Genomic DNA, 21533 nt, shown 5'->3' with positions numbered 1-21533 from the left:
TTGACCTTCATGTGGCTCCTCCAAATACTCATTTACAGTGTCATTCTTAATTTTCTTCATAGCCCCTGTCCATGGTTACATGCACCCAAAGGGCATAAAACAGCACTGGTGGAGCTGCCAACACCAGAGAAGGAGGAGATGCAGGCCCCGGGGAAATCTGGAAGCGTACCGGCTCCTGCTATTACACCCTGGGCAAATGTCTTTGTAAAGAGCAGGCACGGCCAGTGCAGAGGAAGCCTCCGCTCTGCTCCCTGCTGCTAACACTGCTGAGCAAGCAGCCTGTTGCATTCTCCACTGACTTTAATTTGCAAACTGCCTTAAAGCGTTGCAGAGAACAGCATGGGAATTTTTTTTTTAATGATGGTAACAAAGGTTTGGCTGTGTAATGCCTGTAATGTAATTGCTGAACAACCAAAGAGTACAAAAGGTATCATGCAGAAACAAAGAAAGAGGTCATCCTGACCAGAGCAGGGAATGAAATCAGAGAGAAACATTCATATTAATTGAATCAACTTTCTGCATTATCATGTCCGGACACCGAACCTACCTGGAGCACTAATAAAAATCCAAACAAATAAATATAACTGTTTCACGTGCTCTTGAACATACCTGCCAGAGCAGTGGCTGCGTCCCTCAATCCCCCCAAGCAGGCAGCCTGAAAGCAGTTCAAAGAGCAGTTAGGTATCTAACTTTCACTGAAATTTAGGAGTGCTGGCTATTTAGCTAGTTTTTGAAGACACATACACAAGCATGTACTGGTCTGTGTCAGACAGTATGTTTCTCAAAGGCCTCTCTCTTTTCCCGCAAAGAAGTTCCAGAAAAATCACCCTGGATGAGTTCTCCAGGACTAATCACCATACACTGCTTACCTATTCACTTCCCAGGCTGGTGATATTCTAGTTATTACACTGTGTCCTGTCACGCCTTCAGTTTGTTAGCCTCCTAATGAAAAGACCTAATTCCTTCCCTGACTGGTTGGGAGGCTTGGCTAATGGTGGTGTGTAAATGAAGAAGACGGTTATTACTATGATTATGAGTGTTACATTAGTAATAACAAGGAACTGTGGTCAGGTATGTCAGATATACAGGAAATAAGAGAAAATACCTACTTAAAAAGAAGGTTAAAGAAACAACTGCTTTTCATGAACTGAGGAGAGAGATTTGCATGTGAAAAAGAAAATTATGAGCTCGGCAAAAAAATTCCTACTAGCATTAACTCCAATTTAAAAACTATTTAATTCTGCCATGCATTTTAGCCCAGGGAAGACTGGCTTCCTGCAAGCATCCAGGTGAGCTTGTGAACTGCTCATGGGAATACCTGCAGGAAGGGAAGGTTGAGCTCATATATTCGGTGATTTATATGCAGTGAGAACTACACTATCCTGAGTGAGTGGAGAATTCAAGGAGGGAGCTCCTCTCCTGTGCCAGCGAGGCCAATGGCTAAGGAAGCAAGTAAAAGACTAGACAAGTTAAGGATGGTCTTTTCCTACTGCATCTTCACAGCTTTTGGCAGTCAGTAGGCTTTCGCCTCTCTGAAGAGGCCCAGATGGCATCTGGACACAATAGTGTTGACAACCCCATCAAAGGATCTGTCTCACCTTTTTGTTTTCTCTTGAGCTATGGCATAGCAGTGCATCTGGGCCAGAGGCAAATATATTTCAGACAGCAGAGTACAGGGGAAAAGAGTAGTGTAAATCCCACGAGTAGTCCTGAGTACACTTCAAGGCAGAGATACCAGCTTAGCTGTCAGGTGGAGTTAGGTCCTGTTTAACTGGACAAGGAGAGCTCTAGATGATAGTGGTCCAGTTATCTCCTCACAAGTGATGTGCAGGCCACAAGTATTTAAAACGTGACACAGCAAATACTTTCAAATAGTGATCTGCTCACAGCAGCTTGCTTTCAAAGAAAGAGGCAATATTTTTCCCCAGGGAATGATTCCTTGTAGCTCATGCACCAAGCCCTAAACCAAAAAAGCCCATTTATGCCATGGAAAACCTTTCACCAACTGCAAGGGGCTATCTGTAAAGTCCTTTCCAAACAGCAAGCTAATGAAACCAGTGCATATCAAAGACTGATACAGACATTACTCCATTCCTTCAAATGCCCAACACACCAACAAGATGTGAGTCAGAGAAGTGCTGCTGTGTCCCACTTAAACATGGATGAAGAAACCAAACACAACAGCAAACATGTCAAATACACCATCTATTGTATTGGTCTGTTTATGCTTTTCCATTCGGACATTCATCCAAAACTCTCATTGCAATCCATCTATGCCCTAAACACTGCCTGGCATATTTTTCCAGAGAAAACCAGGAAGCTCATTAGCTTCCTTTAGAAGATACAAATCTGCAGCTCAACATAAATTTCAAGAAAACATTTTTGATTTCCTGTACTGGAAGATAATTTTTGCAAAACTAACAGCAGAGTAGTTGATACCTCTCCAAGATTCTTGTTTGCTCACAGTCTGTTCATGGGATGCCTCAGATATCTGAGCATGGACTTAGCTCTACTTCATGTCATCATGTCATGAAAAAATTAGGGGAAGTGGAGGAATAGGAAGATAAATTTTATAAGGAGTAACAAAAAAGCACAGGAATTATTTCAATTAAACAGACAAATTAAAAAAATAATTAAATGGATGCAGTTTCTTCTTATTTTTAGAGCTGGCTAAAGATTTAATAGTAGCAATTCGGTGCTTGTACAACGGCATCTGCACAAACAGCTGTAGTTCCCTTGTGTAAAACATACTGGATACAGCAGTGAATTTGCTTGAACTTGCTTTCACAGGCAGCATGGTCTAACAAAGGAATGGTTAATGATTTCTGCTAAATAATAGAAAGCTTCAGACACATGGCAGTGTAGGATGCTCCTTAGTCTCCCTTTGTCTAGGCACACATCTTAAACCTTGCACAATCTAATTTGGGGGTAGGGTTTGGGGAGTGTAAGGGAGAGGCGGTGAAGACAAATCCTCATTCACTTTGCCTGGCTGTAGAGTAGACCACAAGGATTATCTTTTTATTTACGTTTACTCTTCTCTGAGTATTTGTGTTTAAAAAGCCTAATATGCCCTATCAAAAAGGATTCTGTGTAATTGGCTTGATGCTCATCTCCTTGTAACTGGTGCTGGGAGGCATACCAGTGTATTCAATTTAGAAGTTTGTATATAGAGCGGCACCCAATAAAAGTCCCTGAAAACTGATAAAGTTGTCTATTATACAATTTCTCTGTTGCCCCTCTTTATTTTTTTTTCTTTGTGCAGAGAAAAGGTAGAACATTTCTGTACTTGATTAAGACCGGTTAGTGCAGATTTATTGGCAAGGGCTGCACTGTGGTTTTGGTATTAACCTCTTAGATCACAGCAAGTGGCTTTTGAAGTTGGCTGGGGGCTGGAGGAAAGTTCTTTGTCAAGGGACGTAGCACGCCTGCCTCCTTCCAAAGGAAGGCTGAGGGCAGAGGGGGGAGTGGGAAAGTCACTCTATTCTGCCTGCCACTTCATGCAATAAATATTAACTGGCGATGATTACTGAATGCAAAGAAATAAATAACAAAGAGCTCTTACAAACCTTACAGCATGTATGTATCTTGTTAGATGATTAAAGAAAAGCAGGGTTAGAAAAGAATAACTCTGCCAGACGAAATCTCATATGTTTTATTCCTAGCTGGGTTGCAAAGAAAGTGAAATGATTTAGGCCTTTATATGCCCTTACTTCTCCCTCCCCTTCTGATTCCTCCTGACCCCTTCCAGCATCCCAGTAGCCCTGTTCCTGGAACGATGCTGCGAGGTCCTCCACCAGCAGCAACAGGTTTTTCTCCCTGCTGGGTAGCACACACAGAGCATCAGCACTTTCCCAGTGGGAGTGTGCAGCAGTGCTACTTCTGCCGGGAGAGGACAGCAGAGCAAGTCCGCTCAGTTCCACCAGCCAGGTGAAGGGGGACTTGCACATTCTGCCCCACAGGGCAAAACCTGGCTGCTGCTGCTAGACCTGAAAGAGAAAATTAAGCCGGTGGAGTTTCAATTTCCCTGATTAATTTTCCCTATTAAAACAAAAAGAGAAAGAAAAAGAGAAATGTATCCAGTAAAAGAGGTTGGAATCAGACCATGGACTTCATCCCAGAGCACAGTCTTTACAGGCGAGGAGCAAATAGATCTGCAGCATTATTTCTACCATTATTAGGACATGGACAAATTGACAAAATTCACATCTTAGTGCAGTTTCAGGTAATGAATATGCCACAAGATGCAGAAAGAAGATGTTTAATTGACAACTCTTCTAATTGTATTACTTTAAATGCTGGAACAAATAATCAAAGAAACTATTTGTAAGCATCTAGAAGATAACGAGGAGATGAGTTACAGCCAGCATGCATTTGTCAAGAACAAATTGTGTCACACTAATGTAATTTCCTTCCCCCACAGGATAATAGACCTTGCGGACATGGAAGAAGCAGTAGATGTCATATATCTTGAGCCTAGTAAGTTTTCTGACACTGTCTCGTATAACATTCTGATAAATAAGAGAAGAAAATGTGGACCAGGGGAAACCTACTACAGAGTGAGTGCAAAACTGGTTAGAAAGCCATATTGAAGAGAATAATTATCAATAGTTCACTGTCAAAGGCTGCATCAAGTGGATTCCACAGAGGTCTCTCTTGACCTGATACTATTCATTGCTAATGAACTGGATTATAGAAGAGATTGTGGTGCTATTAAATTGCACTTTGCCCGTTACTGGGAGAGGTTCCACATCTGCTGCAGGAAAGGACTAGTGTTCCAGGGGATCTTGACCATTTTGAAATAATCTCAAAAAATAGGATGCAAGTCAAGCAAAGTGACTGTTATATTATATAATGACCCAGCAGTAGCCTGCTACTTAAATTAAAATGTAAGAATAATTGACTTGGTACTACAGCTTTGTAGGTAAGGATCTATGTGTTACAGTTGGTCAGAAGATGAACACAAAAACTAAAGAAGAATAATTTTTTTTTCCTTTACTCAACATTTGTAAGACCTCAGAACATTGCATCCAGACTAGCTTTTGGCCACCTAGCTTCAAGGAACATGTAGGTCAATCAGGTCCAAGGGAGAGCAACAAGCAAAAATCTGGGCATCTAGGAGAAAGAGCTGGGCCTGCATAGTCTAGAGAGAAAAAGACAGATGCAAAACACAGCAGTGATCTTTGAATCTGTAAGTGATTGTTGTAAAGAGAAAGCGGACAGTTTCTTCTCTGTGACCACGGTGAACAGGACAAGAAACAAATGGTTTATAATTTAGGAAGAGAGTTTAAGGTTAGGCATTAGGAAAAAAATTCCAGTGTTATAGACAGTTGAATAGACTCCTTAGGGATGCTGTGGAGTCTCCGTCACTTAGAGAAGATCCATGTACAACTTGATGTTGTCCTGGAGTGGGGAATGGACTAGATGACCTCTAGAGACTCCCTTCCAATCCGCTTTTCTATAATCCCATAAATTCTGTGAATACCACAATCTAGCTATGTTTAATAAATTAAACTCTAAGGGAGAAAAATAATCCCCTAGACCCAGAGCTAGGTCTGAAAACACTAAACATGTTGTAGTAATAGGCCATAAATTTGCTTTCATTCCCTAAGGAGATTTTATTGCCACAAAGGCTAACATACCAGAAGCCTCCTCTAATAGTTAAGTAACTCCAGCACACTGGCAGGTTCTTTGATTCATATTCTAGAGGAAGTAGTTTATGTTTATAGAAACAAATTGGTTGCATCAGAAATACAGGTTAGGTCAATCTTCTGAGCTCTGTATGTCTCCAAAATGTCTCTTTGTAAATCCTCATATGTCTTGAACTGCAAAAACACAACTCCAGACCATTATTAAAGGGCACTTTGAATTATTTTCATCCTATTCCTATACTCACCGCTTCTCACTATAACATTCAAATACCCTACTACCAGAATGAAGACAAAGACAATGCAGACAAGATGTAGTATGGCCTCATCAGCTAATCAGAAAACAACACAAAACTGTGCTGTTCTTCAGTGTCAGACATTCATATTTTATGTAAAGCAGAAAGCACTTTACCTATAAGTTGATGGAAGGGACCTGAGGGGTTTCCTTTTGATACCATGAGTACAACAGAGAGAAAGAGAAACTTTCTAATTGAAATCTTCCTAAGAAAGTGTGGTTTCACAGAAAGGAATAATCATTGCTGTAAAATGTCATCCCAGTAAAGCAATCCAAGTTATCAACCAGGGTTTTAATTTTCTTTTTGCCTCACCAAGCAGATTCCATAATACTTTTTCATATAAATGCCTAGGTTTTATTCTTTTTCACTTGGATTCACTATGGTGTTATAGGGAAATGAGGCCTCTTGCTCATTTTGATGAGCAAAACCTGGTGGAGGGAAACAAAACCCACCATCGAGTTTCTGTCTGGAGTGAAACTGAACAATTCACTCAGTGAGTTTGAGCTTCAGAAAAAATAAGGTCAGAATGAACCGCCCTTGTAAAAGCCTGTCCCCCAGCAGTTCATGGGGTTCACACAAGCTACATTTGTTCAAAGCAGTCCCAAGAGGACAATGCAAGCCCTGTTTTACTACCACAGGATGTAAGGTGGTATCAAATAATGAATCCAAGTATTTCCCTTCTGAACTCAGCCCAAAGCACTTTTAAAGTTTTCTAATATAAAATAGTATACCATGAAGTGGAAATCTTTCTGATATTTTGTCATTTTAAGATGTGGTAATATATTTTCTCTTGGAAAATATAACTCTGTGCTCATTGTGTGCTTTTTTGTTTTCTGTTTAATCTGTGATGCATATCTGAATGGAATTTTTGCCTGTAATTCTATAAAATTTACTCTGAACCGCTGCTTATGCTCTACTGATCACAACAGTTTTAAGGATTGGCTCCTATTTTTCAATCTTCTCTTCACTGCCCTTTTGCTGTATTAGAATATGAGGAGTAAGAGGGAAACAATTTTTGCGCATTTAACCCTTTGTTTCCCCTGGACTTCTGTCTAGGGCTATAGGGATCTTGCTACCTCACATGAGCAAACCAGGAAATCACACTGCTGGAATGACAGACTTAGTACATCTGATAGACACACACAGGCCCATTGACTGATATTTTTGCTCTCCAAAGTTTTTTAGAGTTATCTACTATGTTTCAGCTCTGACAGCTATGGCAAACGTTATAAAAGAAGGAGGCTAGATCCTCAGCTGGTGTACATCTACTTAACTGTGAAATCCTGAGTTATGGTTTACATACCTGTATGTCAGGCCAGATTTGATCATGGCTCTAGACCATACCTCTGGCCATTGCCCTCCAATGGTCACTGGTTCTAATGAGCGCTTAAAAATGATGCTGACTGAAGAAGCCCTACGTCCTTTAATTCAGCTTCTGCGAGAAATGACTTGATTTGTTTTCAGTCCAAATGAAGCCTTCTGAAATCAAATGAATCACTTCTGAAAGTGATTTTAAACCGAAAAGTATGACAACTATGCCGAGGCTAAATTGGACCCTGCACTTACAATCACTTAGCAGCTTCCCAGGTGCTAAAGTATGGTATTTCATTAGCTGCTAAGAAGATGGTGTTCCTTGTGCAAGTTTACACAGTCTGTTGAAGCTGCCTCAATTGGGACACTTTAAAAGCTCAGAGATCATAGGGTAAGTCCATGCTTCGTCCATGCTTGAATAAGGTAAACCTTTAATACCACAGGTGAAGAAGTGATGTTCAAAGGATGCCACAGAAGAAGTGACTGGACTTCTAGCTCCTCTGTGTCTAACCACACAGCTACTGCACAGGCTGCAGTCCTTGTAAGGTGCAGCACAAGTGAAGAAAGACAGATCACTAACAGGAAAGAAAGTGAGTGAGGTAAGGATAGATGGGAAAAGCAATCTCAGAAAGAGGTGTGAGCTTCAAGCAGGTCATTCAGTGGTCTGAGTTAATGCCTGGTTCCTCTGTACATGGGATGAGAGCAAACCAGATGTCTGAAGTACCCTGCCAGAAGTAAACTAAGAATGTCTGAAGTCCCTCTGCCTTTGAAATAAACATGATTTTAAACACGGATACATAAAACAGAGCACAGCTATTTATAGGAAATCAAATGTAAATGAAACGGGATGAGCTTCCATAAAATAGCAAGAAAACAAAGAAGACAAAGCAAACAAACAGGAATGTAAGGAAAGCACAGTCAGCATTTGTAATACGGTCATTAACCATGCTTTGTACTTCTGAATGCCCTTTATTTGCTGGCCTCAGAGTCTGCAAACCTTAAGGATTTGTCTACAGAGAGGCTGTGCTAGTAGATGATTTATTTATTTATTCTGCTGCCACTTTTGTCTCTGGTTACCCTTCTACTGTGTCAACTCTATTTACACTCTTTGTGGATGCAGTGTGATGTGGGGTGTGTGTGTGTATGTGGAACCAAACAAGGACTGTCCCAGAGCATGCCCATTCATAAGCAAACGTGCTCTATCTGTGCAACACAGACGAGGCACCTCCGCACCCAGCACTGCCATGCAGCGCAAACCCCGCAGACCGAGTAATGACAAATTCCAGTTACTGATCATTACCAACACCAACTCCTGCTTCACCCAGGTTTTCTTTGAGACCATTCCTTGTGAGCGTCCATTGAGCTGCATCAGCAGCCTGGGAAGATCTGCCCAAAACCCTCCCACTGGGAGCTACCAAGTTCTGTGAATCTGTAAGTCCTGTATTTGGGTCTTTTGAAAAGTCTGGGCTCAGTGCCTGGCAGTGTGGCTCTGATATGGTTGGCATACATACCTGGGGAGCTCTCCTAGCCTTTACTTCCCCATTTCTAAAGAGAGACCATATTTATTACCTCCTGAGCATTAGGAGCTACTGTGAGGATTACTTGTACACAATAGAGATCTAGAAAAGAACATTTCGAAGTGATACCAAAAGGAAATGCCTTCTTTTATTTGTGTTGACGTTTTTTTTCTCCTTTTGTGGCCAGTTTAGTGCCTGTGAGAATTGCTCAGAAATCCTGTTTTCTTAAGAAGCAGCTCAAGGAAATCAAGTATTGCTGTCATGGAACAGTCAATCCCAACATGTTGCAAGAGCCTTGTCACTTTACATTACACACCCTGATGAGATACAGGTTGAGAGATCTGTATCTAAATGGTTTCATGGGTGGTAAGAGGGTCACACATGAAAGTAGCCCCTCTCCTTGTAAAGCGGCAGGTTGTCCCAGGAGACAATCAGGATTTTCTTCCTGAAACAGTTAGTGGATCTCTCCAGTTAACAGCCCATCACACACAGGAAAAGCCAGGGACACATTTTTTGGATTTGATTAATGTGAGAGCTCAGAGAAAACTGTGGGGACTAGGAGACTGAGTGCATGGCAACCTATACTTTGATGTTTCTATTCTGCCACTACCTTAATATTTGTGCTTTCTCTCTAAAACTGATGGATTCATTATGCTGCACCACCTGTGTTAGGCATTCTGCAGCTGCCACAGCAGAAATGGACAGATACTACATTGTCACTGAACTAACTGAGCTATCGCTTACTGCTTCCTTCCTACAAAGGGGAAGACGATAGACCTGTTTCCCCCAGCACATTTCTTACACAGAGATGATGCTTTGTTAATAAGCCAAGCCCAGTATTTTAACAACTGCAAGGTGAAGGGTTGAAGCAGTAATATGCCTTAAGGTCATGTGGCACACGGTCATATTTTAATTACCACTGCCTGAGGCTGTCTCCACAGGTATGTTTCCTTCCTGCATAAAACATGAACCTGGGAGTGATTTCAAAACACACTGTCAAATAGTCCGTGACTCCAACAGGATGTACACAGTATCAGACTTTAATCCAAGGGCAAATTTTATTTCAGTATTTTATCTTGCAGTCTCAGAGGGGCGAGAGAAAGAAACACTTTTCTGTTGGTAAACTAATAATGTTTAGCAATGCAAGGTGTATCATATGTTCTAGAGATCTTTCATTTCCTTAATAAATACCCAAGCATAGCAAGCTCTCAACACCAATATCCTTTCAATAAAAGGTAACCTTATATGGTCACTACATGATACATGATTTATAAGATGTCATGTTAAAGTAAACTCAAACTCACCAAACACACTGAAGGAAGGAAATGCTTGTCTGGCTCCATATGGTGTTTTCATGTTTCTATTAAAACCAGACTATTCAAACACTGTGGATACCAGTACAGGTTTTAGCTCTAAAGGAAGGATAAAGAAAGTCTTATCTATACCATCTGTATCAATAGCATAAAAATTGCTGACAACACATGAATGTGGTTAAAACACTTAGGGTCATCTTACTGTTGAGGATTAAAAAGACATTGCTCCCACAGACTGATTTACTCAAAAAGCTATCATGAAAGTGGATTACTGAAACCCTTTGCTAGTCAAATACCATGCAAAAAGGAATAGGGATAGTTGAACCGTAAAGATCAACTCCTTTGAGACAACCTCCTTTAAAGTAGGGTATAGCATTGCAGAAGCTGGAACCTAATCTTCACTATCATACTTGACACTTAAATCCAAGGTCCAGATTTTTGTGAAGTCATGCTATTCCGACTGAAGATACCTGAAACATCCGACTGAAACATCTTCAATCTACGAATTTATCGTGCACCTTAAATAAATAACAAGTTGCTTATTTATTATGTATGACCATTAAAAAAAATCTAGGGCATCGAAATCATTTTTCCCTGCCTGTTCCCCTGTTCTAGCTCCCTGGTGGATGCTAGGAGGCACGCTCCTACAGCAGGCTACTTCAGGGACTCCCAGGCTCAGCCCCTGCCAGGCTCCACCCAGACATCAGCAGAAGAAACCCGATGTAAACAGAAGGTGGCCGAATTATATTTTTCCTTCCCTATAGGGGGCAACCCTTCACCACTTCAGTGAACGAGGGGCCACCACATGTCTCAGTGCCGGCCCAGGAACGTGCTGCATCACCGCGGCATAATGAAATCAAAGAGGGGAACAGATTTCAACACACGTCACAGCAGGTCAGCGCATTTGCTCGGTAGCGTGCTGCACAAAGCTCTCATAGTTGCTTTTTAAGTTATTTTTAAACCTGCTGCCAAACCATGCTGTTGTAAAGCCCAGCTGAGGTGAGAACCTGCAATAAACTCAGTGAAGTACGAGATCTCCTAGATTTTGTACGAAGGACTCATCCCACATATTTTCAAGGTGCCCTTTCACTGCACCTCAGGTTACACTAATGCTTTCAAGCATTCCATTTCGCTTGGAGATTAATGTATTTATCATGTACTTTTGACTCTACAAGAGTTTTGGTTCATTCACTTTAACAGATAGACAGTGGTCATTAGCCTTATGCATCTACCACTATTTCTACTTTATTAACACAAGTACCTTCAAGAACTTCTGCTAATGAGAATGGCAAAGACCCAGAAAATGCTCTCAATTCTTTGAACCTCACTCACATCATATTCAAAGGCTAATAATGTCACTACTCCATTAAAATTTTTAAGTATTACAACCTCTAGAGCCAGTAGTACTTAATGACTTAAACACCTCCTCCTCCCCCCTTTTCTTCCTATATTAAACACTATAGCATGCAGCAGCTTTTCTTTCAGCAACAAACACCATCCATAGTTCTTGTGTGTAATGGTCCAAATGGTTTCCATTTAACTTTCCATGTACAGGACACATTCCTTGCTCAGTCAGAGCTACCAGTGCAGCCCAGAGGGCAAAACATCTTTCTCGCTGCCCTCTACAGCACACAGGCAGGGGAGCTGAGTATGGATCAATACATGGGGACCTGAGGAATGTCTTACTGGCTGCAGCAGGCATAGCATTCCCAGATGCTTTCTTATCAGGTCAAGGGACTTTGATCCAACTTTTTGGTTCCTCCACCTTCCTATGGCTCTTCAGAGTTTCAGGAAGGTAGGCTGAAGTTGCAAGAGAGTCAGAGAAGTATCTTGAGCATCCTCAACTTGGATAGCACAGTATCTAAAGTGAGGCAGCTGACCCCAACAGTGTGATTCAAGGGGGTGGAGATCAGTACATGAAGCATATCATAAAGCCAACAAAGAGAGCTTGAAGCCTCCTCAGTGTGATTCGCAGTGTGTGTGGGAAATCAGAAGGATGAGGAACAGAGGTAGGTGCTGAGCTGGAGCTGCCTGGTGCTAGGCAATAGGAAATGCTGAGCAAAGGACGTACCTGAACTCCTGCTGTTTTTCAGGAGCACTGGTATCTCTGTCCATGGGATTAGGGCACTTACCTGGGAACTAGGACACCAAATATTCAGACGCCCCAGAAGACCACACTTGACTACTGACTCTAGAAAAATCTTCCTGTTGCAGGTGGGCCATCAAGCACAGTGCAGGATTCCTGGGCTAAAAGAGCACAAACAAGAGGGTCCTGGGCTGTAATTTTGGGGTTATAGGTGAGAAGCTCTGATCTTTGCTGCCATGCTGAATTTTATTACAGAGAGAAGACCCAGGCTTCTTCCTGCCAGAGCAGTATCCTAACCACAAAGCTCACCCTCCCTTTCAGGCTGCCCAATAATACCTGCGACACTACCTGCTGTCCTTGGGCTGGAGCTGAAGCTGCTGGCTTGCTTGGATCTCAGCCTTCATCAGTTAAAGGCTGAAGAATAGGATGTCCTATTGCCTGCATCATTCCTCTGGTACAGTGCCAAGCAGACAAATCTAATCCACAGAACAAGGCAACAGCATGATATCCAGAGGCCTTCAGCCTCATCTGAGAGGAGGAAGAGGCTTGCTCATGTCACACTCATGCTGTGGATGTTAGAGAAGAGGAGCACAGGGGTTTGGGGCTGACTGTAGCGTGGGCAGTAGGGGGAGCATGAGAAAGGGAGAAATCTGCAAGGAGACCCTTTCTGCAAGAAGAAACCTAAGAACAAACTAAGGAACCAGGAAACTTGTTCTGCTCTTTCTCTTCAGCATGGTGTTCTGTCAGCCCAACAACCAACACCTTCCCCCGCCTCACTCAAGCGATGGAAATTTGCCACTAGTGAAGATGGGGCCCTGAGTTTTCCTGACAGTGCTTTGTGAAAGGATGTACCAGGAATGAAGGCACACGCTACCATGTTAACTTTGAAATCTCTACAGCTGGGTGAACCCAGGCCTGCCTCAATTGTCAGCGTGATTTCTCAGTTAATTATTCTGTGGCCTGACTAACAGGGATAGTCATTTTAGGTGGGCATTGGTTTTTCAGGCTAATTGCTGTGGTTTGTTGCTGCCTTGGTGTGGTTTTGTCTATAAGCTGTTTGTGCAAGCATGGGGCAGGGGGGGCTCTGTTAAAACAAGTGACATAAGTGAGACAACAAAAATTTCTACTAGCTGCTGGCATGGTCCTCTTTATCCTTTGTTCCTGACAGGACATGAGTGTGGTGTGAGCTACATTTGCAACTGCGCTCACCCATCCAGGATTTAATAACACTAATTTTTTAACACTAATACATTTCAGCACAAATGAATATGTTCATCTGAACCTCAGGCCAATTTCATTGCAGTGACACAGAAATAAAGTAACAGAAGCATCTGCCAGCAGTCTCAAGCACAGGGCAACAGTATGCGCAAGCATTTGGAAGAGTTTTAAAGAATAGTATTCTTCCTTAGCTTATTATCTTGCTGTTTGCTATGTAGGAACCAAGATTAAAATGCTTTAGTGTTTACTGAAGCAGCATATATGGTATCTAACAGCATGTTATTTTGTGCACACTGTTTAACATTCTTTATGGCTCCAACTCATAAGGTTTATTTGAAATCAGTGGAGGAATTCATCCTATCCACCATTTACTCAGCTATTATCAGCTACTGCAAAAGTGCCGTGTGGAGAATAAACACCAGTTATTTATGAGCTTTCACAAGCATGCAAACTCCTGATAGAAAATTACATTTTTAAGATCCATTATTATTTATGGCATGTGTGTGTCACTGTATGCAGTTGCATTCTGTATATAGGTTGCTCCAGAGGTAACCCTGAAAAGAACCACAGCTACCTGGTTTTACTTGGCATTTCAACTGTTTTGTGCTTGATTTCAGCCTCCTTATTCTCTCCCTCCTGCTCCCCCACCCAAGCAAAAGTTCTTCTTCTTTTGCTGGTAGCCACAATGAACATGGAGCTGATGGAGGATTAAACTCTACCTAATTGTTTTGATCAAATCTTAGCCAAGTCAATGGGAAGCCTTCCTGTCAGAGGGGAAGACTGATCATGGAATACTTCTTCCAAACACCAAGAAATTTCCACCACAGAAGATCAATAAAATGTTAGGTGGACATTGGTCAGGAATAATTTATATCCCATTTACACAGACGTGATCAGAGAGAGGAGAGGTTCCTGCTCTGTGGAACATGAGCCACTTCACACGGGGACATCATTTCACTCCATCTGAGCCACAGACCAATGCTCACCTACAGGCAATTCCTGACTGTCAGCTCAGTGAAGGAAACTTTTCTAAATTCTCCAGCTAAATATAGGAGACTGTTGCATGTTTTTCCAACATTTCCAATTATTCCACCTGGCTTTTTAAGTTTGGTGCATTAATACTGTTTACGTTCTCCTCCTCCACCTTTGTGATTTTTTTCCTGGTCTTGCTGCCCAGCTAGAGACCAGGGTGTATATAATAGCTAGTGATTGCTTCAGATGAGCAATTTGACTGGAAATGTTTAGTGCAGCTTCATGTTTCATCTTCCCAGAACCTCGGTGACATCTCATCTGGAATACATGGTTTGCATCACGTCTCTGTATATGTATTCCCAGGTTTGATTATGTGAGCTCTCAGAGGAAATAAATGCCAAGAGCTATGTACCTTTGCTAACTAGCATTCTTATGCTGGTTTTGCATAATCAAGCAGCACCTTTCATCCAACAATGTATTTAAAATATCTTTTAGACAAAGACCAATTTGATGAGGCTGACTCTGCAGCAGCAGGGAGCATGCATGGTACATTGGGCTTTAGAGTAATGGTTTAGATCTCTCTACAGCATGTAGCACACATAAGCTTTGAAGCATAAAAATCATAAATGATTAACCTACTTGATTTCACATAAATGATAGAAATATGCTTTTCATGGTTTATTTTATTGTCTAAAAACAAAGGCATTATGTCATCATGTGCTGGGGTCTTTTTATGGTCTTCAGCAATGCTAGTCCATTTTGTTTTAATTGCCAATTTATCACTGTATTAATTGCTAATTATTATATATTTGTATACGTGACACTTCAATTATCATCACGTGATCATAACTGTTTGGACTGAATATTGTCTCATCTCCATGAGCTATTTCTACTATAAGCTAGGCAGCCTTAAAAAAATTCCATCCAAACATTTTCCTTTTCTTTTATTTAAAAGATTTTTCAAGTAAGAAAGAAACTTACTAAAACATCCAGTTGGCAAGAAAACATGAAGGGCCTTTGTAAGAAAAACTAAATCAGCTGTTGTTAACTTTTCAATAAAGCAACGGTTCAAGTCAAAAATTCAAGTCAAATGATACTACTAAAAAAAAAAGTTAATGCACACCAATATAGACATTTCCAACAGCAATTAAAAAAAACCAAACAACATTTCCCAAGAACTTCTCCGAGATCTACAAGTATCCTAAAAATAAAACAGTGCATTTTTTTATATTTACCTATTTTAAAAGTGCTCCAGAAGCCTCCTTTGGGTTTTCAGGTAATGGTTTAAAAGAGCAACAGTCTTATGGATTGCTATTTTCCACAGGAGCTACTGGCTGCTTGTTATGTTTTTTTAATAAGAAAACCCTTCAGGACAGTATATCCCTGCCTGGTTAAAATTAGCAAAGTAAGTCAGACAACTTACAAGACATGTCAGAAGCACACTTCAGGTTGGGCTCATGTAGGAAGCAGAGAATTTGAGGTTTTTGCAACTTGGCTACTTCGTCCTCACACTGTAACGAAATTATTTTCAGAGAACAATGAAATTCCTGAGGAATTTTTGAAGCTTCACTTCAGTTGATCTTAATCCCAATTGCAAATTGGCTACAGTGACTAGAGGAATGATGAAGCTAAACTGACTGTTTAAGCTCTAATTTTAAACACCCTATGTATGGTTGATTAATTCATCTCCTTGTCAGGTCAGAAAACACGTGGAACCTGCTTGAAGGCAGCTGAGGCAACTAGGAGACGCTGGAAACAACCCAAAATGTGTCCCAGTGTCACATACATATGAGCTTACCCAGAGAAATTACGGCAGTGTCACCTACAAAACACGTTCAGTCATATATTGGTATACCTGAGCCTCATCTGGAGGCATGATCTAAAATATGCATCTCTCCTGCAAACTAAGAGGCAAAGATAAATTCCCCCACTTTGTTTGAAATGCTGATGTTCTTGACCTCTGGGATATAGAAAGATTTATATAAATAGAATTTCTATTTCTGCTTGCTTCCTTGTCCTGGAGAAATATGTATAAATAAGAGATCAAAGATCCTGCACAAACATTCAACATAAAGCTGACAGGCTGCAAAAGCAGAGCTTCTTCCTCAGTGTCTCAGAGAACGGTGACTTAGTAAGCCCCTGGGACTTTGCAGAGCTGCTTCCTCTACTAGACTATACCCTGTGAGAGAGGCCTTTTTTAATTTCATTTTCATTTCAGTGGTGCCTTTGAACACATAAATATGTCAGAATGATTAGGTGGTAAATGGTTTATATTAGCTGCTGCAAGATATTTTTGCAGCCTCTTCGGAAGCACACGGTGCTGTCTGCGGCCTGATCTTGTCATCTTTCCGGAGGCTGCTGAATTCCCATGCGGCAGAGAAGACAGAGGACTTGCAAACTTTGGCTTCAGCTAGCCCCTCAAAAGCCCCAACAAACTTTTTACTTGTTTGTTTTTCAGTTAAGATTCTAGCAGGCATTTCCTGGTTTATCTTTATTTTGTTTTGTTTGAGTATCTCATCAGTTACCTCCCGATATCCCAGCCAGCTGTGCAGATTCAATTGAGCAAATAAGGTCTGGTAGGAAGTTATTGATGGCTTTATCAGTATGAAATACTCACAATGCATCACCTGCATGCTTAGGAGTGTAATGCTGACAATAAATATGATAATAGTTGTCACACATCAGTGAGAGAAATGTTGAGCTTCCAAAGCACTGAATAAATTGCATTTCCCTTTATTTATTCAGTGCAATAGATGGCACAAAGATGGTAGAACCAACCAACCATTTTGACATGTTTACAAGGCTTTTAAATCATGAAATGGATTATTGCAGTGCTGAAAGTATTTGGCAAATGCATTTTATGCACAGCACATTCTGCTTGAAGAGGCAGGCTTTTTAATTTACATTTGTTAGAAGCGCCTATGACGAAGAAGGATTGTATGTCAAAGAAGCTACACCTTTGGCACCAAACACAGTAACCTGCAGTGTTGCATCCAAACTGCCTCACACACAACCACACAACTAGACAGAGAGAAGGCATGAGAGTCAGAAGAAACATGCAGATGCCCATGAATCACTTTGCTGGCTGTAGCCTGATGTAAGCTGAGTATACAATAAGGTCCAAGCATGGCCAACCTCTTCTTCTTGAGTGAGTTCACAAGCACACCTGATGGTAAGTTTGGATCCATAGATCTTAATTAACAAACCTTCTTTATTGGTCCTTCCCCACTTCAGGAATTTGGGTTTAATATAACAAATCTATACCCATTTGAGCCTGGTGTAACAAAATGCTAAATACTTCCTGCAACATGTACCAGCCTTGTTTCATTTCCCACTGAGTCTGACAAATAAACAGTAAGAATAAAATCAGACCTCCATGACTTCATGATTGAGAACTGGTAGCAAACATCCTGATGGACTGGGCCCATCTTGTGTACAGCACACATTTTATCTCACCTAACTTGAAGTCTAAAAGTGAAGCATTGCTACACAGATCATCCATGCTCCTTGCAATAAAAGAAAACAGGTGTATGCAGGAGGTGACTCAGTCCATTTCTCTCATTCACCTGTCCTCCTGGATATGCTTGTCTGTCTCTCTCCACTAGCCATGGTTAGTCTTGGACAACTAGCTCGGCCTAGAGTGGGATTCAGGTGCCATGGCTGTGAAGTGCTGCTAAGACTTCCTTGAGTATCAGAGCTACCCAGGACAGCCAACCCACATCACATAGCACCCTTCTGGAATGGCCTCTGCAAGGCAGGATGCCACAGGTGCCTACGATAACACCACTTGTTTTTGTCTTCTCAACAGTCTCACTCTGGATGCCTAAATTTTAGATAGCCAGGTACAGATTAAGTAAGACCCTATGCAGTATCATCTGCCCAGTACTTGGGATCTTATCCCTTACAGCACAGCACTTGTTTAAAAGAATGCCCCTAAAATCTCACCAATGGTGCTACTTAGGCCAAAATCTGATCAGCAGTCTCTGAAGAAAACAGTTTTCCTTCAACCATTTCTTTTTTCCCTTCCATTTCTGCCTCCAATAAACCAGATCTTCAGCAGCTGTAAGCCAAACCCATTTCAGCTCTGCTGCTTTAGAGCAGCTGATGGTCTGGTCAAAGCTTCTAAATCAGCATTCTGGCTTCAATTAATCTTTGCTGCCCTAAATACAGTGTTCAAACATGGCAGCAGTTAACATAAATGTGAATTGTTTGAGGAATTAAGAAGCAGAAAACAAACCTAGTAAGAAACAAAGGGTACATTGTAAGCTGTTGGAAGACGGGTTTTATTTGGGTTGTAGTTACAGGCTAAATAACCGTGGCATTCTGCCAACAGTAAAGCTGTGGCCTTACAGAAGTGCCTTTGTTTATTTAGAACAAAAACCCAAAACTATCAGACCACCTTACAACAGGGGGAAATAATAAGTTAAATATGAAATGGAATAAAGAAGGACTGAAATCCCTAAAACTCAGTTTATAAAATGAACCAAGAGGAAATTAATATTAGGGATAGGTCAAAAAATAGAAAAATAGCTAGTTCTTTGTTCCCATAAACCAGAAATTAATAACATGCACATATTTAATGTTCTCCAAGTTTAGACATGGTACTGTTCCCATTGAATTAGGCATGTATACATTATTAACACATATCAAACTACATTAAAGTAACATGAATGGTTTGACTGAAAATCCACAAATGCCTGGCAGTAATGTATCTTCACATCAAGGAAAGAAGTGAGCTGAAACCTTTCCACAAGTTTCTGGTTCCACTGAATAGTGTTATATCCTTCACATGATTTCAGGGCACACTAAAATTAATTTCTCCTCTAAATATCTGTGGGATTTTGTGTATTTGCTTGGCCTTGAGCTTTAAGGAAGCGGGAAACAGTACCAGGAGAAATATTTGGGGCAATCTGAGAAACCACAGGCCATTGGCAGGACAGAGAATAATGGCTGTGAGCAGTGCCAGTGGCTGCTAAAGACCTTTCTTCCACTGACTCTTGATGCAGCAGAGCAGCGCTGATTTTAAAAAAAAAAAAAAAAAAAGCTGTGTGCAGTCTGTGTACTCTGCTGCCTGTGCACAGTAGGCCCTTATGCTAAATGGTCTCAAAAGAGTGTTATTTGTGTGTGTATTGCATACTCATTCAAGTTTGAGATTTACTGGGCTACATGAAGGCACATGGAGAAATTTTCTTCTCCCCCCTTTTCTCCACGTATATCCCACATTAGCACCACTTGCCACACACTCCATTTCACAGCAGAAGTGACTACCCTCTTCATGGCTGTACCCTATTCAAGAGCTATTTCATAAATTATTCTACAGTACCCTTTTGTTTATATTGTGGAACACACATACATGTACACACACTCTGTTAGTGGACCTCATCTCACCATCGGCTTAGTTGCATTTGGTACAAGTCAGATAGCAGTTTGCGCTGCCCTGTGTGCTAGGCTGCAGGCTGGGCTTCACTAACTTTCTACAGTCTATTCAGCTACTGATCCACAACCAGAAAAACTTATTTCCATTACAGGAAAAATTTTCAGGATTGTTCTGATAAGGACAGATTTCTTCATCTCTAATGCAGCGTATGACAGTGAAGTTCAAGAAACACTGCAGAAAATTCTTTTCAAAGACAGATGCAGTAAATAACAGAATGAAATCAGAGAACTGTTTTCACCTGATTTCTGTAAGAATTGAGGTTTATTTAATTATGTCATCTGCATATGTGCGTGCATGAAATTGTCTGTGTTTCCCCCACATTGAACCTACCAGACGTCTTTGAGCAAATTTGCCAAAGGGGTAGGGACCTCAAAGATATGCTTCTACAGGAAGGATGACCAGAGGTAGCCAGGTAATGAAAGATCCCTTTTACACTTCCACTGAAGAAATGACAGAAATACGAATTAAACTCTTACTAAACAATAGAGAATCAGTCCTCAAGGGAAAATGGCTTTAAGTATTTTCCTACAACAAAAGATGTTTCTCTAGGTGATCATCTTGAAAAACATCAGAGAATCCAGCATAAAGCTACAGGAAACCATGCTTTATTAATTCTTCTCAAGGAACTGCTTTTTGTCTACTCAGAGAAATGGCAGAAATAAAGGTTTCCAGCAAAATACTGAATTCCTTAAACTAATTTAGAATATTGCACAAGGGAATTATTTTGCAAGTTTCCATCTATTGAAACAATAGCACACTCGTGGAAAACACAAAAACCACAATCTGCTATTCACAAACTGGTCTTTAGATCTAGCATTGGCTTGCAGTATCCAGATGTAAAGCTTCCCATAGCCCCTCTTGGTGTAAAATAGCATAACTTCAAGAAAATGGATATAACTCCACTTTTCTACATTAAACAAGGCCTTTAGTTTGAGATATTTGGCAAGAAATCCATGAAACAGTATGAGCAGAAGGTCCTTGACCTGCTGGAGCTCAGTATTAATGACTCCTTTTGCTTTAAAAATTGCAATTAAAAAAAAAAAAACCCACAAAAAAACCAAAACCAACAACAAAACCCCCTACCTTAAAAACGAAAAAAAATCAAATCAATCAAATAAAAGCAACCCACATTGCTGCAAAAGTATATAGAAAATATTTTCCATTCTGCCTCTTCTAGCATCTTCCCCTGAGGGCAAAGGTGATGGCTGTCCTAAACCCTAGTTTCTCTTCAACAGCTTCTTGCAGCAACAGGGAATCAACTCCTTATGTGCAGTTTCTTCAAGTTTTGATTCAACACAGATGCCTGGTTTTCCATTGTTTTAAAATCTTCTTCCCCCTTGGACACATTTTTCTTTTCCTTGCCTTCTATGGTATATCTTGAAGAATATTTTTTTTTCCAGTGGCTTTATCCTGTTTAATTCATTGGTTTTTTCGAGGCTCATTAAACTTTCCCTTCAGCTGCCTAACCAGGCTGTGTGACGAGATGGCAACAACCACCTGAGGGAGTCTGAATGTGTCTGGTGCTGCCTCAGGCAGAAAGTTGGAGAAGATGTCTTGAGGTTCCTTCCAGCTTTACATTAAACATCATTTCCACTATCTTTCTTCCTTGGCCCCGATTTGTTTTATTTGGCCATAGATTACATAATTCCCAATTCAGCAAAGCTCTTAAGTATATGTCCATGTTCATCCTGACTAGAAAAGTAGTCAGGAGTGAACTTGGATCCCACTGGAATGACTT

General features: G+C 40.9%; 1 long non-coding RNA gene across 1 annotated transcript in view; it reads right to left on the bottom strand.

Annotated features, from left to right (window-relative positions):
* Positions 1-10095: 10095 nt before the first annotated feature.
* LOC142410700 (uncharacterized) overlaps positions 10096-21533 on the bottom strand; it is a 33422-nt gene continuing 21984 nt past the window's right edge. Inside the window, exons 3-4 of the long non-coding RNA XR_012776013.1 lie at positions 12215-12329; positions 10096-10181 (exon numbers count right to left, since the gene is read on the bottom strand). This is a non-coding gene — a long non-coding RNA (uncharacterized LOC142410700). The remainder of the gene's footprint in view (positions 10182-12214; positions 12330-21533) is intronic.

Source organism: Mycteria americana, chromosome 5, assembly GCF_035582795.1.
Source record: "Mycteria americana isolate JAX WOST 10 ecotype Jacksonville Zoo and Gardens chromosome 5, USCA_MyAme_1.0, whole genome shotgun sequence".
Classification (NCBI taxonomy): domain Eukaryota; kingdom Metazoa; phylum Chordata; class Aves; order Ciconiiformes; family Ciconiidae; genus Mycteria; species Mycteria americana.
Note: the sequence above shows the minus strand (reverse complement) of the source record. Positions and strands in the feature narration are given on the sequence as shown.